Below are 17,742 nucleotides of genomic sequence, written 5' to 3' on the forward strand. Positions count from 1 at the left end.
CCGATAGGCCTTTTGCAGTGACAGAGATAAAGTGGCAAAAGTTTGAAACACAGAAGTTTAACTACCAAGCTTATTTATAACCTCCTACATTCAAAGATACCACAATTTTGCGGAAGCAGCATTATATTTTATGGGTGTCATTTTTGAAGAGTCCACATACAATGAACAACCAAACCAAACAAACAAACAAAAAAAGCCCTGCAGGGTGTATTGGAAGACATGTAAATAGTAACAGTGTGGTGTAGAGTTAATTTCAAGTGCATTTCTCTTTGGTGAAAAGTTCATGACCTGGAATCAGAAAAGGAGCCGAGGTAGTGACGTGAGTGAACCTATACAGAAATATATATTTTCCTTGGATCTTTCCTGCTCCTACACCAAGCAAGGCTCCTTTTTCCAAAGCCAAATATTACTGTGCCTAATCAGAAAAACTAGTATAAACACTACTGAGAGAGAAAAAAAATCACAGCATCTGTAAGTGTGCAGTGAAGTTTGACAAGTAACTTGGGGAATCCCAGCATTTTCTGGTCTGTCCACCAGGACTTGGAGGGCCCAAGGACTGAGTAAGAATGGATAGCATAAGGATAGGTTCTTGGCAAAAGCCTCCATTTAGTTTACAGGTAAAAATATATCGGGCAGACAACGCTACATTTTAGCCTGCATTTAGAACACAAACCTAAATAAATTAGCTCTATCAGAGAAAAACAGTTTAATTAACATTTATCTGTAGAGAGCATACAGAAACTCAAAATCCAAGACTTTTCTCCTTACAAATTTTACCGTATTGTGTGGTGTTATGCCCAGAATTCGTGATCCCCAAAGACCACTAGGGAGCCGAGTCCGATGCAAAAGCAAAAGAACCTTTATTCGAGCTAGCTCGAGCTCAATCCCCTACCTGCACCGATGCAGCGGTGAGATACCAGGGAGAGAGAGCGAGTTTCAAAAGCACAAAGGTTTTATAGGGGTCTAGGGGCAGTTGGTGAGGTAATGGCTGTGGCCTCAGCCGATGGGCTGGGGAAGGGTCGTGGCCTCAGCCGATTGGCTGGGGAAGGGTCGGAGTCCTGTTACGCAGGTCGCTGGGCGTGTTTTGATCAGGAAGTTTGAACGGGTGAGCGCGAGGTTACTCAAGGGGAGGAGGCGCGGTCTGAGGTTTCTGTGATTTTCCCGAAAAAGGGGTCATGTCGGGGACATAGTCACTCAAGGTGGAGAACACAGAACAAGATGGAGTCGGCCGGCGTAGGCCTGCCCTTTCAGTGGTAAGAATACTTATATGAGATCTACCATCTTAACAATATTTTGAATGTATAATACATCATTGCTGAATACAGGTACAATGTTGTACAGCTGATCTCCAGAGTTTATGTATTCCGTTTAATTGAAAGTTTATGGCTGTTGGTTAGTAACTTCTCATTTCCCCTTCCCCCCAGCCCCTGACATTTTCATTCTTTGAGTCTATGAATTTGACTATTCTCGGTACCTCATGTAAGTGGAATCATGCAGTATTTGTCTTTCTGTGCCTTATTTTGCTTATTGTAAACCATCAAAATTCATCCATGTTGTCACTTATTGCAGATTTAAAAAAAAATTTTTAAGGCCAAGTAGTATGCCATGGTATGTATATACAACATTTTTTTTTAATTTTTTTTTAACATTTATTTATTTATTTTTGAGACAGAGAGAGACAGAGCATGAACGGGGGAGGGTCAGAGAGAGAGGGAGACACAGAATCCGAAACAGGCTCCAGGCTCTGAGCTGTCAGCACAGAGCCTGATGCGGGGCTCGAACTCACAGACTGTGAGATCATGACCTGAGCTGAGGTCGGAAGCTTAACCGACTGAGCGACCCAGGCGCCCCTACAACATTTTTTTAATCCATTCATCTGATGATGGGCATTTAGGTTGTTGCCCAACCTTGGCAATTGTGACTAGTGCTGTGATGAACATAGGAGTACAAATATCTCTTCCAGACTCTCATTTCAATTTCTTTTGGTAAATACTTAGACGTGAGATTGCCAGATCATATGGTAGTTCTTTTTAAAATTTTCTTCTGAGGAATCTTCATACTGTTTTCCACAGAGGCTGTACCATATTTCAATCTCACCAACAGGGTTGCAGGATTCCAATTTCTTTACATCCTTGTCAACAAGTATTGCCTTTTGGGTGTGTGTGTGTGTGTGTGTGTGTGCGTGCATGTGTTTATTTTTTTTTAATTTATTTTTTTAACTTTATTTTTGACAGACAGAGAGAGACAGAGTGCAAGTGGGAGAGGGGCAGAGAGAGAGAGAGGGAGGCACAGAATCTGAAGCAGGCTCCAGGCACTGAGCTGTCAGCACAAAGCCTGATGTGGGGCTCAAACCCACAAACTGAGATCATGACCTGAGCTGAAATCAGATGCTTAATTGACTGAGCCACCTAGGTGCCCGATTTGTTTGTGCTTATTATAGTCATCCTGAGAAGTGTGAGGTGATAACTCATTATGATTTGATTTGCAGTTTCCTGATGATGGGTGACATTGAACATTTTTCATAAACCTGTTGGTCATTTATTTGTCTTCTTTGAAGAACTATCTACTAAAGTCCTTTGTCCATTTTTTAATTTGGTTATTAGGGTGTTTTTGTTTGTTTGCTTGTTTGGTTTTTTTTTTTTTTGTTTTCTTTTTTATTATATTTTTGCTGCTGTTTTCCCCCATTCCACAAGTTGACTTTTCACTTTGTTAATGGTTTTCTTTGCTGTTTAGATGCTTTTTAGTTTGATATAGTCCCACTTGTTTATTTGTGTTTTTGTTGCCTGTGCTTTTGGTGTCATATTCGTGAAATTGTTAGCAAGACCAATGTCATAAAGCTTTCCATTATGTTTCCTGTAGGAGTTTTATAATTTCAGGTCTTATGTTTAAGTCTTTAATCCATTTTGAGTTGATTTTTGCTTATGGTATAAGACATAGGTCCAGTTTCATTCTTTTTCAGGTGGACATCAGGTTTCCTAATGCCATTTGCCGAAAACTTTGAAATGTCCTTTTGTTCATAGTCCGATGAGGAAGAGAGAAGAAATGATCAGTAGAAATAAGTTTTGTCAGTTAACTGAGTCAGACTGTACAGTGAGGGTCCTAGACAGGGAGAGAATTAGTTGAAGGCACTGTGTGACTTGCGGCAGCGGGTGGGAGTTGTCACTGAGTTACAGAGAGCTCCATCTGAGCCATGACTGAGATTCAGAACCTTTATCTCTGCAGAAGTAGTTGACCTATTCGGAATGCTACTCGTATGACATATTTACATATGGGATTTTGTCTGTTGCCTGAAAGAGTTGAGTGGAAAGTGGAATTGGAGGGGATATGATAGTGTCTTCCATTTGTCCAGACTTGGAGATGGTGACCTGCTATGGCCACAAATGGTGCACAAAGGTGGTAAAGCTCCTGGAGGGTTTCTCAGCTTTGAGGTGCGCTGGGAGAGTCCGAGAGTGGGGGTAGCAGCAGCAAGAGCAGCAGACCAGCAGAACACCCATGGGAAAGCACCAATGTCTGGTAACTATGGCTCATCTGCCACCCCCAGAGAGAGAGAGGAACAATTCTGAGACATACTTAGGATTCCGATGAGGTCTTGAGAAATACTTGAGAAGAAGAGAAAGAGAGACATGTTGATGTTCTACAGTTGCAGATGAGGGTTCTGCAGAGCAGAAGCACCTGTCAATTAATGCTCAGCCATTTCTGGCACTGAGCCATAGCCACACTAATGGTATATTTTCAAAATAAACTATTGATAGTTATGGTACAGTTTGTAAAATTCATAGAAATCTTAAACAAGAAGTAGAGATCTGGATTTTGGACACCGATAGTAACTGTCGATGCAACTCTGAGAGGTAGTCATTTCAGTTCTTTGGACATCATGTTTCTTATTTACCAACAAGCCAACTGGAATTCAGAAACTTTAAGCTCCACTTCATTTTTACGTTCACCCAGGTTTTATTCTCTCTCAGATTAGTATGTATGTACAAAATCCAACACTGCAAGCTAATGTGGCATTTTCCTACTGATTAGTCCCTTTTATAACTCTTTACCCACGTCATATATCCAAATGGCATATATTCACCCACACGTATAATCTTTAAAAATATACTAAGGTCAGCCACACATTGCTGACCACTTTTCCTCTAGGGTCTCAAGTTACAAAATCACTCTGGTTCCTATTTGAGACCATTGCTAAGAAAGGATGTGGCAAGCATCACACTCTTCTCACCCAGCAGCTTTGTCTTTCACTTTGGGAATAGACAGGATCCTAACCACCCTGCTACCCACCACTGTCACCCTGACTCCTGGAATATCTGAAACCAGCTGATAGTTATCTCATAACCTCAAGGCATTGGCTGCACTATCAAGGATCAGATATCTGCTCAATGTAAGATGAGATTTTGTTTCATGTAGATGTTTACATTAAATGTAGTCCGAATATTTACATTAAACATATTCAGAAAAATTATTTTCACTAGAACATTGATAGATCAACCAGTGGCAATTTAATGAGAATATTGTCTGTCCTTGTAAGGGATATTCCCTCTTAGCAGCAAAGGTGGGACCAGAGCGCACTGTATCACTCAGTCTTGTCAGAGGAGATGTTCTGTCACTGATTAAAGAGCTGCATGTCCTCTTTAGTCACAAAAACATTTCATGGGGTAACCTTGTTTCTGTCTTAATGGATTCAGGCAATGTAATGAGAGCTACCAAAGTGGACACGAAGAAACCCTTTGAGAGACAGAACATGTCACTTCTCACTTACTCAACTAATGGCTGTCCCTCCCAGGCTGAGCAGACCCTCTGGACAGAGCTGGAAGAATCATTTAAAATGCACCTGTGTTCCTTCCTTCTTTCAAATGCAGCCAAAAGAAGCCAAAAAAAAGATATTTTTTCTTTATTTGAAAGACCAAACACAACTCGCAGGTGTCTTAGTTTCATCAGAGCTGTCTGATGGTATAATATCAGAGAGAAAAAGAATACTCCCCTAAAATTTATTCAATGCATACTCTATCTTTTAAAGGTATATTTTCATCTCTCAGAGTTCCACAGACAGCACAACACCTTTGGATGTTGATAGGTCCAAAATAGGTTGTTTGTTTGCTGGTTTTTTGTTGTTACAGATTAGAAACCAAAGGCTCGGGGGATTTATATGATGTCTGTAATATACACAATAAATGAAAGACTGACAAAGTAGGACCAGGATTGGGGTTCTCCAACTCTACATTTACTTCTTTATCTTTCTCTCCTTTCCCTTTCTCCCCAGACCCTCTCTATGTGTATGTATATGTATATGTATAAGTATATGTATATGTATGTATATGTATATATATATATACGTGTATGTATACGTGTATGTGTATGTGTATGTGTATGTGTATGTGTGTGTTTACTGATGGCAATTTAACACCTGCCATGACCAAGCGGGGATGCATGCAGGATAAGTAATTTTACTGTTCTGGGAGTCAGGAAACAAAGGCCGGAGTTACTGAGAGTGCGGTTTTATTCTGACTTTTTCCAATTTGAAGAAGCAGCTAATTCATAAACTATATGGTAAGCACATTTAACTGTTCTAGGATTTTTCTCATGCTTCATGAAAACAGAGATCATAACTGGGAAACCAACTGTAAAATTAAAAGAACTAGATGTTGCCAATAAAGACCATCATTTCAGGAAAATAAATTTGTTTCTTGGAAGCTGTTCTTGAATGTATGCTTGAGGTGCCCACAAGAAAACTAATTCAACCGAGAAACAAATTGATCTTGCTTCACTGGTTTATATGAACAGAGTAAAATACACACCAACAAGTTATATCACTTAATAACTCCTTGTTTCCTATAACAAATCAATGACAAGATCACCTTGAATTACCATATTTTGAAAACATATGTACAAAGTACCTAGAACTTTACTTGATGCACCAAATTATGAGTTTCATTAAGAACATCTTCAGAGCCTGCAGAATCAAAGTAACCACCATGTAGTAGTACCTTTATCCATCTTATTTGGGAATTTTGTTTCTTCAGGTTTTTAATTCTTGTTAATATATCGGTAACATTAGTGTGGAGATGAAATAAAAATGCACAATTCGATAGTGCAATTGTTGTCTGGCAGTGTGTCATTTTATTCTGTGAAGGCATTTGATTGGAGCTTACAGAGGAAAAAGGAGCTCATCTTTGCAAAATCAGTTCTCTCAGGCCTTGAATTTTTCCTTATTGTGATTTTAAATGTTGCTTGTAACGTTTTTATTAAAATGGTGGGAAGTGGGAATTTGCGGGTCATATTCTTCATTTCCCAATTTGCAAACGCTAGCATTCAGCACATTTCTGGCACTTAATTTGGGGCATCATAGGAAACAATGGAGTGACTCTTGAAAATCTTCCTGTTAAGTGTTTCTCTAAACTTCTCTCTTCTGTGCTGCAGGGGAGTAAAGCAAATCGTTTTTGACCATGGCCCACACAGAAATGGCCTTCCTGAAAGGGAGATGTTATTTCCAAATGCTGAATGGAATGAAATGATGTGCATACATTATTCCTTAACATTTTAACCCAATAAACATATCAAAATACATGAGAAATACATGTACTAGCTAAAAAATAAATGCATTCTGAGTATCATTACTCTAGACCCCACTTTTGGGAAATCACAATGATTGGGGAGGTACATATTAATGTTCAAATAGCAAACTGGGTTTAATGAGCAAATTAATAATAAAAATTCAATCTAAGAGGTATGTTTAAATATCAGGACATTGACAATTTATGAGGTCCTCAATGGAACTGTTTTATTACTCAAAAACCAAATCTTAAATTTTTCTTAGTTTGCTTAAATGAATGTTATTTGAAAAAAAATACTTAAGCTACTTTGCCTACCCCTAGGTTTTTTTCCTTTAAGAAATATATTTTGAATTTATGTTCATTACAAATTCAAATTTTATAAATTCAATCTGGAATTTATGCATTTGGCTTGATCATACTTCTTTAGAGTTATAGCTGCATTTTCTAATTGTGTTAAATAAATCTCACTAAATATGGTTCTTTTTATGTCAAATTTAAAAAATATATATCAGAAATATGAACCTGCTATAAGCATAAAATTGTTGAAATCAAAAGAAACCCTAAAGTTCATTTGTCAGATTTTTTTGCTATCTTACTATAAAGTGACAGCATGTCCTTTACACTCTAAGACCCTTTGTTTGAAATAGTTTGCATATTCCATATTTATTATGAAGGATCATCTACCCAACTTACTAATATTCACATACTGATATCATTATGTATAAATAATATTAATGCATTAAGAAAAATGATGGTATATAATATTTTTATTAGCTTGTGCAGGCTCATTGCACTATTTATTTATTTCTATTAACCTGTGAAATACTGAAAATAGCTAATGGGTTCCCAGCAATCTTAATGGAGTATGAATGAAAACAATGATCTTCTCCAAATTCATTTACGAATTTAAAAATCCAGGATTGAAAGAGTTAGGAAAATACCTAATTTAAGTAATATATTCTGTAGCCAAAGTTGTGAGGGAATGTCCTAACATAACACTGTCATTAGCATGGTTATGCAGACTCTCACTTTTCTAGGGTTTCTTGAATCTTCCTTTTTCTGCATACCATTTTCTGCATACCAAGATGAAGGGGCCTAATGAAAATGACTCTGCTTTAAGTTTATTTTGAGACCTGGGGCTGTGTTTTGCTTGGGAGGATAGGTAATTTTGAACAGGGTAGGTCTAGACTTCTGGGGCCCTTATTTCTTTGCCACTGAAAGACTGGATATACAATCACCAGACTATATGTAAAAATAAAATTCTTACCCACAACCTGCAGCAACCAGCCCAAGAAACTAACCCATTTTCTACAGTAATCATCCTCACAAAGCAGCCTGCTCTCTGTCTATAAGTTAAACCTGTGTGAATTCAGGCCTGTAACTCCAGTAACAATCCAGGTAGTCAAAAAATAACACCTATCACAATTGGCCGAGAGTGGCCAGGACTTGATTAATAACTGAAAGCTTCCATGGTTTTTGTCCCCACTTCCAGTTGAGGACCAATCAGAGAAAGCAAATATGTACCTCCAATCAGTCACAAAGGGTGACCCCTTGCTAGTTAGCCCACCTGCAGCGTCTCCTTGCCAATAGCCTCCAATCAGAGCATCACTTGAAGCCTCTCCTTTTTCTATAAAGGTTTCCCATTCACCTGCCTTTTTGAGTCTTTACCAAACACAAGTGGTGGTGGCAGACTCCCTGGCTATAGCTCTGAATAAATAGATTTTGCTTGTTCTCATTTGGTTTGTCTTTGTTTATGTCCACACTGATTCACAATGTAGTTAGATTCAGATTAGGTTTAGGTTCAATGAAGAAGATAACGTGTTTGTTTTTAGATATGGAAGCAATCATTTCTTTTTGGTTAAGATTAGGAAAGGCTTCATGAAAGAGTTTACATTTGATTTGGGACAAACAGGTAAGATTAGACTGGAGGCCAAATAATGTTTTTGTTGTTTTTGTTGTAGTTACTGTTGCTGCTTCATTTCTATTGTTGTGAAATTAATGACACTTAAAATCTCATTATCCTAGGTTTGTAATTGATCAACATTTAAACTGATCGCATCCTAAATTGGTTCCTGATTTTAGAATTTGCCCCATATTTTGCATATTATTAGCTCTTTTGAAGCGGTCCTTTTTTTGCTTGGTCTTTTTTGGGTGTGGGGGGCAGAGGTACTGAGGTGATGGATGTCCCTATTCTAACTAATTTTTCAAGTGTCCATGAGTTATAAAATGAGGACTATTTTAGGCATTTATTTTCTTTGCCCCACTGCATTGTCCATCTGTCAAAGTTCATCAAAGCCAAGAGCTCAGACTACCGCAATGAATTTGAAAAAGTAGGTCCAAGAAAACTGACCTGGAGAGAATGATAAAACATTCAAACCTGTTCTTTTAAAAATCAACATTCATGGGGCACCTGGGTGGTTCAGTCGGTTAAGTGTCTGACTTAAGCTCAGGTCATGATCTCACAGCTCGTAAGTTTGAGCCCCACATCGGGCTCTGTGCTGACAACTTGGAGCCTGGAGCCTGCTTCAGATTCTGTGTCTCCTTCTCTCTCTGTCCCTCCCTGGCTTGCATGCTCTTTCTCTCAAAAATAAATAAACATGAAAAAAAAATAAAAGTCAACATTCAGCATATAGTCATATATACATAAACCTTAAGTAATTTTATTTTTGGTCGTGAGCAGTAGGAATTTCAATTTTAATTTCAATTTCAATTATTTTAATTAATTTCAACTAGGAAAAGTCAAAGCACATTCTCAGGGACTTTCGGTGTCAGCTTACAGACAGTAAGAGCTGTGGATAACACCATTCCCAACTTTACAACAAAGAAAATCTAGACAAACAGCAAACGAGTGACTTTTACTCAAACTTTCGTAGAACTGAAGTTGTAGGACAAGCAAACAAACATAAAACTGAGAGAGAAACAGGCACCTAAAGGAATAGGAACACCTTACTATTTGTTTGCCTGGGTCAGCTCTCATCTAACAACATACAGACCTATAAATCAATTTAAATAGAAATTTTGAAAGAATGGCTAAAAGTAGGGTGGAGCCTACTGAGAGAGGGTAGAACTTCAGAAGGTCACAGGTACAGGGGGATCCACATACTCTAGCAAAGTTTTCCTCCAAGAACACTGCCAGGTAGCCTATAGAAAAGATTTGAGATAATCCTGAGAAAGCTCCCTCATGATGGGAATAAAAAGGAAAAGCAGCTACTGCCAAAACTCTGTGAAGACCCATCCCACCTCTCTCCTCTCAGGAGTAAAAACTTTCATCTGGAAAGGAATGACATCAAAACTTGTAACCAGAAGGCACTGGTGGAAGCTTCTAGCAGTTGAAGAAGAGAAATGTAGACTAAACATGAAAATCTTTATACACTATTTTCTCTATCTTCCCTGAGGAACAAAAGCCCTAATCTGCACAGGGAGAGTATCAAAATGTGTGCCCTAAGAGCACTGGGGGCGGGGAATGCAAGTGAAGTGATGGGAAGGAAGACAATACTCAAAAAATACCCAGATTAATTTCCTTATTATCCCTAAGAAACAAAAACTTTACTCTGTAGCCTGAGAGCACTGGTGAAACCCCATGGTGGTTAAAGTTGGAGAATGGAGGCAAAAAGTTAAGTCCCTGGGTCCATCTCCTGTATTGTAACTAACTATGAAAAGTGCCTTACCCTACATGGAGAGGGTACCACATGTGGGGATGCTGTAAGGTACACATTGCACCTGGTGGGGTGGAGCAGGTATAGGAGAATTAATTTCCGCCCTTTCTTGTAGGGCAGAATGAATGCTATGCTCATCATTATGTCTGGAACAAGAACAGGAACATTTGTAAAGACAGCATCCCCAAGAACAGGTTCAAAATATCTGCCTAAGATGAAAAATTATGCTCCCTCCCACATCCTCTGTAATCATGCTAACAAGCATTAGTTTAAAAATAACAGTGTAATATAGCTGGGAGAAATGGAAAATACAGACTATCTTCAGGGACTAATGCAAAGGGGAGAACCCAAGTCAGGAGGGGAAACAAAAGGAAAGAAAAAAAAATATATCACTGGAGGAAGACTTTGGCACACTGAGAGTACCCATAGCAATACAAATATCAAACCCAGCCCAGATTAACACAACCCCCCACAGAAGGAAAGATGCTATACTGCAAGCATAAAACTATTTAATTTAGTATTTATCATCCTATACAAAATGTCCAGCTTTGAACAAAAATTATGACATATATAAAAAGGCAAAAACAAACAAAAACAAATAAAACACACCAGAAGAGACAAAGTAAATATTAGAACAAGACTCAGATATGACAAAGTACTGGTACTACCAGAGAGGAAACTTAAAATAAGTTAATTTTATTACTAAGTTATAGATTCTCAAGGCAAAGGTAGACAACATGTGAGATCAAACAGCTAATAAAAGAAGAAAGGTGAAACCTAAGGAAACATCAAATACAAATATTAGAAAACAAAATGGAGCCTGCTTGGGATTCTGTTCTCTCCTTCTCCCTGCCCTTCCCCCACTCGTGCTAGCTCTCTCTCTCTCTCTCTCTCTCTCTCTCAAAATAGATAAATAAACTTAAAATAAAATAAAATACAAGTGAAAAAAGAGCAGAAGGGAAAAAAAAAAGAATCTCTAGAAATTATGAGGCACTATACAGTGTATCATATGTGTGCATAATTAAGAAAGGATAAAAGAAAAATAAGGAAAAAAATTGAGGAAATAGTGGCCCAAAATTTTCCAAAAGTAACAACACTAAACCAGTTTCAAGACTATTTAGAGAACACCAACAGGGAAAGCTAGTGAAAAACAGAAACAAAAACAATAAAAAAAAACCATACACATACCAAAGCCTGTCACATTAAACTGCTGAAAAGCAAAAGCAAAAGGAAAATCCTGAAGATAGCCTGAAAGGTGGGAGAGACACATTATTTACAGAAGAAAAAAGTTAATAATTATAGCAGACTTCTTGTAAGAAAGTCTATAACCAAGAGGAGAGATAGAATGACGTCCTTAAAGTGCTGAAAGCAAATGTCAAATCAGAATTCTATACCTAATAAAAATAGCCTTCAAATAAAATTTGACAATGTATAAAAATAATTATATACCACAACCAACTATGCAAGACTGGTTCTACTTTTTAAAATCAGCCACTGAAGTTTACAACAACCAACTAATGAAAAGGAAGTAATATCTTATCAATTGACACAGAAAAAGCACTTGGCAAAATCTAACACACAGTTATGATAAAAGAAAACACTCTTAGAAAATAAGGAATACAGGGAAATATCTACATTTTGATAATCTTTTAAAATAACTTACAAAACTATGAAACAATGTCACCGAACGTGGTGGGTGCTACTTTTTAGATGCTGACCTAAGTGACTTTAGAAATGAGTGTAGTCTGTAAGAGTAAAAACAAAAGAAATTATAAATAACCATAATATTCTAGTTGATATTCTTTTTTCTTTTAGAGGAATAAGTTAGCAATTCTAAAATCATGTATATGGGAATGGAACGATTAAATTAATGGAAGACAGATGACAGAATTTAGGTTTCTTATTGTTAGAATAGGAAATTGCACATAAACTAGGACTAGAATTACTCACCTGGTAATGGATTAGAGTTATAGACACCAGTATGAACTCATGTTTAATTTACTAGATATACAGATGGATACATATACAAATACTTATAGAAATATGTATGCATGCATATATTTCCTTACTACGGCAGCTAAGAGGGCCTAGGATCAAAGCACAACAGTAACAGTGTGCAAACCTAGCATCCAGATCTTTGTTTCCAATACCATTCTTCAGGTAAAGAACCAAAACTCCTTGAAGAAATGGCTAATTGGAGGACTTGCGTGGGAAATATGCAAGATAAGACTAGAGCATCTTGTAGTGCAAAAAAAGAAAAAAAAGTAAGACTGTATAAAAGGAGAAGTTCAAAAATCTCCCAATAGCTAAAGCTGAAACAATTTACCTACTTTCTATAAAAAACCACCTTATATACAAAGAAGTAGATAATGTAAAAGAAAAAAGAGGCAGAAAGAAATATCATGGAAGCACTAATTAAAATATAGTGAGAGGGGTGTTTGGGTGGCTGAGCAGTTCAATGTCCAACTCTTGATTTAGGCTCAGGTCATGACCCCAGGGTGGTGGGATTGAGCCCTGTGTCAGGCTCCAACATGAGAATGGAGTCTGCTTAAGATTCTCTCTCTCTCTCTCTCTCTCTCTCTCTCTCTCTCTCTCTGATCCTCCCCAGAGCTCGCGCTCTCTCTCTCTCTCCCTCTCAAAAAGAAATAAATAAATAATAAATAAATAAAAGAGGGGGACAAGTGTGGTTTCCCATTCTACATGTAAAGAGCTTGGAAGTCACCATCCTAATAAATAAAAAGCTGAACAGACTGAAAAATCAACAACTTTTGTTGAATCTTTAAGAGATGGAAGGACACAGGGAAAACCCTTGCTCCCAAGATGGAGAAACATAAAGATGAATACAGATATCACAGCTTACCAGAACAAACTCAGGGATGAGAATGACCACAGGAACCATTGATAGGATAGGAAAACCTTAACTGCAATTGAAGAATTGCTGGAGGCTTAATGTTGACAAGTTTGAGAATTAAAAATCCCAGAGGGACCTGGTTATAGTGGGCCCCCTCAATATTGTGAGATTAACAACTCCAGGAGCTTGATCACATTTCTATAGTAAAAACTGGAGAAAAATCTCCTCATTATTCCAGCAGGGGAAAGGGAAAAGGAACCAATCAGAAATATGCCAGTGCACTCTGTTCTTAACAAGGTCTATATTCAGGGAAAACTAGTTAACCAGAGACTAACCTACTAGGGTATTATCAGATCTTAACTGCCCTGGGGGAAGGAAAATAGCCACCTCCAGCCAGCAATAGCCTACTATATGGGAATATTAAAATACCCAACTCCAATACACTCTAGCCATCTTGTCCCACCTAAGGGGAGAGAAAATTGAGAACATTTGTAAACTTCACAGTCAAGACGCATAGGCTCACTAAGAGACTGAAACAGAATCATAGAACTACAGAATGCTTCCTTCCTCCACATTCCACCAATACATTAATAAAGGCCTTTTTACAGAAGTTTTTTTTTTTAACTGGTACATCATGTCCAACTATCAAGAAAAAATTACAAGACATACCAAAAGACCAAAGACCAAAACCAAAACCAAAAACAAACAAATAAAAACACCGCAATTAGAAGAGGCAGAAAAAGTATCAGAACCAGACATGGCAGAGATGTTGGATTTATGAGACTGGGAATTTAGGACTGTGATTAATATGTTCAAGGTTCTAATGGATAAAATAGAAAACATGCAAAAGCAGATGGGCAAGCAGAAATATGGAAATCCAAAGAAAGAACCAAAAAGGGTGCTAAAGATAAAAACACTAACAGAAACAAAGAATGATTTTAATGGTCTTACTTATTAATAAACTGGACATAGTTGAGTAAAGAATATCTGAGCTAGAAGACATATCACTGTAATTCTCAAAAACTGAAAAGAGGACAAAGACTAAAAAAGCAGAACAGAATATCCAACAACTGTGGGACAAGTACAAAGGTGTAATACATATGTAATGGGAATACCAGAAGGTGAAGAAAGAGAAAAAGAAACTGAGGAAATATTTGAAACAACAATGACTGAAAATTTCCCCAAATTAAAGTCAGACACCAAACCACAGATCCAGAAACCACATAGAACATCAAGCAGGATGAATGCCAAAAAGAAAAGAAAACAAAAACAAAACCTATTCCTAGGAATATCATTTTCAAGCTACAAAGATAAAGAAAAGATTCTGAAAGAAGCTAGAAGGAAGAAATACCTTGATCTATAGAGGAACAAAGATAAAAATTATATCTAATTTCTTTGAAAACATGCAAGCAAGTAGAGAGTGGAGTGAAATATTTAAAATTTTGGGAGAAAAAGTCCATCAACCTAGAATTCACATAAAATAATCTTTCAAAAAGGAAAGAGAAAAAGACTCTCAAACAATAATTGAGCCATTTTGTTGCCAGTAGACCTGCATTATAAGAAATGCTAAAATAAGTCCTTTAGAAAGAAGGAAAATAATGTAGGTTAGGAACTCAGGTCTGCATAGAGGAAAGAAAAGAATCAAAGAAAGAATAATGAAAGTAAAGCAAAACAAAACAAAAACTTTTATTTTTCTTATTCTCAAAACAAACAAAAAAAACCCCAAGAGATAGTGGGAATATTTATTCTGACAAATCAGACTTCAGGATAAGGAAGAATAAAAGAGATAGAGAAAGACTTACATAAATATAATAGAGTATATTCTTCAAGAAAGCATAGCAATCCTAAATGTCTATGAACCAAACAGAATCCAAAAGCATGTGAGGAAAACCAATGTTTTCTTATTAATTTTCTGTATGAGTAATCTATTCATTGATGTAGATGGATATTACAGTCCCCTACTATTATTACTGTCAATTCCCCCCTTTATGTCTGATAATATTTGCTTTATATATTTAGGTGCCTCTCTGTTGAGTGCATAGATATTTATAATTGTTTTATCTTCTTGTTGGATTGATCCCTTTATTATTCTGTAATGCCCTTTTTGTCTTTTTTTATAGTCTGTTTCAAAGTTTATTTTGTCTGATGTAAGTATAGCTAACCCCAGGTTTTTGTTTTCTTTTGTTTTTAACTTCAGTTTACATGGTATATCTTTTTTCCATCCCTTCATTTTCTTTAGGTCCGAGGTGAGTCTCTTGTAGGCAGTATATAGATGGGTTATTTTTGTTTTTGTTTTTGTTTTGAGTGTTTTTTTGTTAATCCATTCAGTCACTCTTTGTCTTTTGATTGGAACATTTAGTACATTCACATTTAAAGTAATTATTAATAGGTATGTACTTATTACCATTTTGCTAATTGTCTTCTGCTTGTTTTTGTGGTTCTTCTCTGTCCTTTCTTCTTCTCTTGCTCTCTTCCCTTGTGGTTTAATATCTTTCTTTAGTGTTATGCTTGGTCTCATTTCTTTTCATTTTTTGGTATGTCATTTAGGTTTTTGGCTTGTGGTTATTATGAAGTTCATATATAACATTCTATGCATATAGTAGTCTGTTTCAAAAATAGAAATACCATATAATCCAGTAATTCTACTTCTGAGTATTAACCTGAAGAAAATGAAAACACTGATTTAAAATGTGTGTGTGTGTGTGTGTGTGTATGCGTGTATACACACCCTTATGTTTATTGTAGCATTATTCACAATAATATAGATATTAAAGGAGTATAAAGTGTCCATCAATTGACAAGTGGAAAAACAAAATGTGATATAGATATAGATATATAATGAAATATTGGCCATAAAAAAGATGAAATCTTGCCATTTACAACAACAAGGAGGGATGTAGAGGTATTATGCTAAGTAACATAAGTTAGAGAAAGACAAACACCATATGATTTCTCTTATATGTGGAATCTAAAAGACAAAATAAACTAATAAACAAAAAATAGAAACAGACTCATAAAGACAGAGAACAAATTGGTGGTTGCCATAGGGGAGGAGGGCGGGGCAATGGATGAAATAGGTAAAGGGGGTTAAGAGGTACAAATTTCCAATTATAAAATAATAAGTCACAGGAATAAAAAATACAGCATAGAGAATAGGGTCAATATGTCAATAACTTTGTATGATAACAAGTGGTAAGCACACTTATGGTGAGAATTTTGTAATGTATATAAATATAAATGTTGGGTGACTATTTTGGACACTTCACACTAACATAATGTATGTCAACTATACCTCAATTTAAAAAAAATTACATAAAGCAAAACCAGAAACATCTGAAAGGAAAAATAAACCAAATCCACAATTATAGGTAAAGCTTCAACATTACTCTCTCCATAATTGATAGAATAGGCAGAAAAATTAGAAAACATATACATTACCTAAAAATATTATCATCCAATTTGACCTTGTTGATACTTATGGAACTCTCAAGCAACAACAGAGTATCCATTCTTCTCAAATGGCATTGTGCATCTGCTAAGATAGACTTAAGAAAATTTTATAAACAGAAATAATACAAAGTATCATCTCAGATCATAGCATACTTAAATTAGAAATCAGAAAATAGGGGTTCTTGGGTGGCTTGGTCAGTTAAGCACCCGACTCTTGATTTCAGCTTCAGTCATGACCTCAGGGTTCCTGAGTTCAAGCCTTGCATATCAGCACAGAGCCTGCTTGGGATTTTCTCTCTCTCCTTCTCTCTCTCTCTGCCTCTCTACTGCTTGTATTCTCTCTCTCCCTCCCTCCCTCTTTCTCTCAAAATAAATAAATTAAAAAAAATAAAAACAGAAATACATCTATAAAATCTCTAAATACTTGTAAAGTAAATAACAGTACTAAATAATCATGGCACAAAGAGGAAATATCAAAGGGAAAAATAATCTTTTGAATAAAATAAAAACTAAAATATGGGACATCAAAATTTATTTAATAGGAAACTTATGGCCTTAAATGTATATGTTAGAAAAGAAGAAGGTCTAAAATCAGTAATCTAAGGTACCACATTAAGAAACTAAACAAAGAATAGCAAATTAAATCTAAAGCAAGCAGAAAGAATGATATACAATGATAAAAGTAGAAACAACTGAAATTATAAATGCAAAAACAATAGGGATAAGCAATAAAGACAAGAGACATTCATTGGAAAAGAACAATAATATCGATTAATCTTTAGCTAGTATGATCAAGAAAAAAATAGAGAAGACATATATTACCAATATCAAGGATGAAAACAGAAACATCACTTCGAGCCTACAGACATTAAAGGATAGTAAGAGAACACTGTGAACAATTCTATATTCATAAATTTAATCATCTAGATGGAATAGACAACTTCATTGAAAGTTACAACTATCTACACTCACTCAAGAAGAAAATTACTTGGATGCTTCTATGTATTAAGGAAATTGAGTTTGTGCTTAAAACCCCACCCCCAACCCTCTGCCCCCCAAATGCACCTTAGCACCAAAAGATTTCACTGCTGAAATAGAATGGAGGTGATCTTTCTTCCAGGGACCCAACTAAAGAACATCATGAAGGGGCCATAGGTAACATTATGTTCTACATCAGAGGCAAAATGTGGTAGAGATTGCTCTGTGGCCTGATTATACTTTCAATTACCCC

Source organism: Panthera leo, chromosome D3 (assembly GCF_018350215.1).
Source record: "Panthera leo isolate Ple1 chromosome D3, P.leo_Ple1_pat1.1, whole genome shotgun sequence".
In the NCBI taxonomy this organism is placed as follows: domain Eukaryota; kingdom Metazoa; phylum Chordata; class Mammalia; order Carnivora; family Felidae; genus Panthera; species Panthera leo.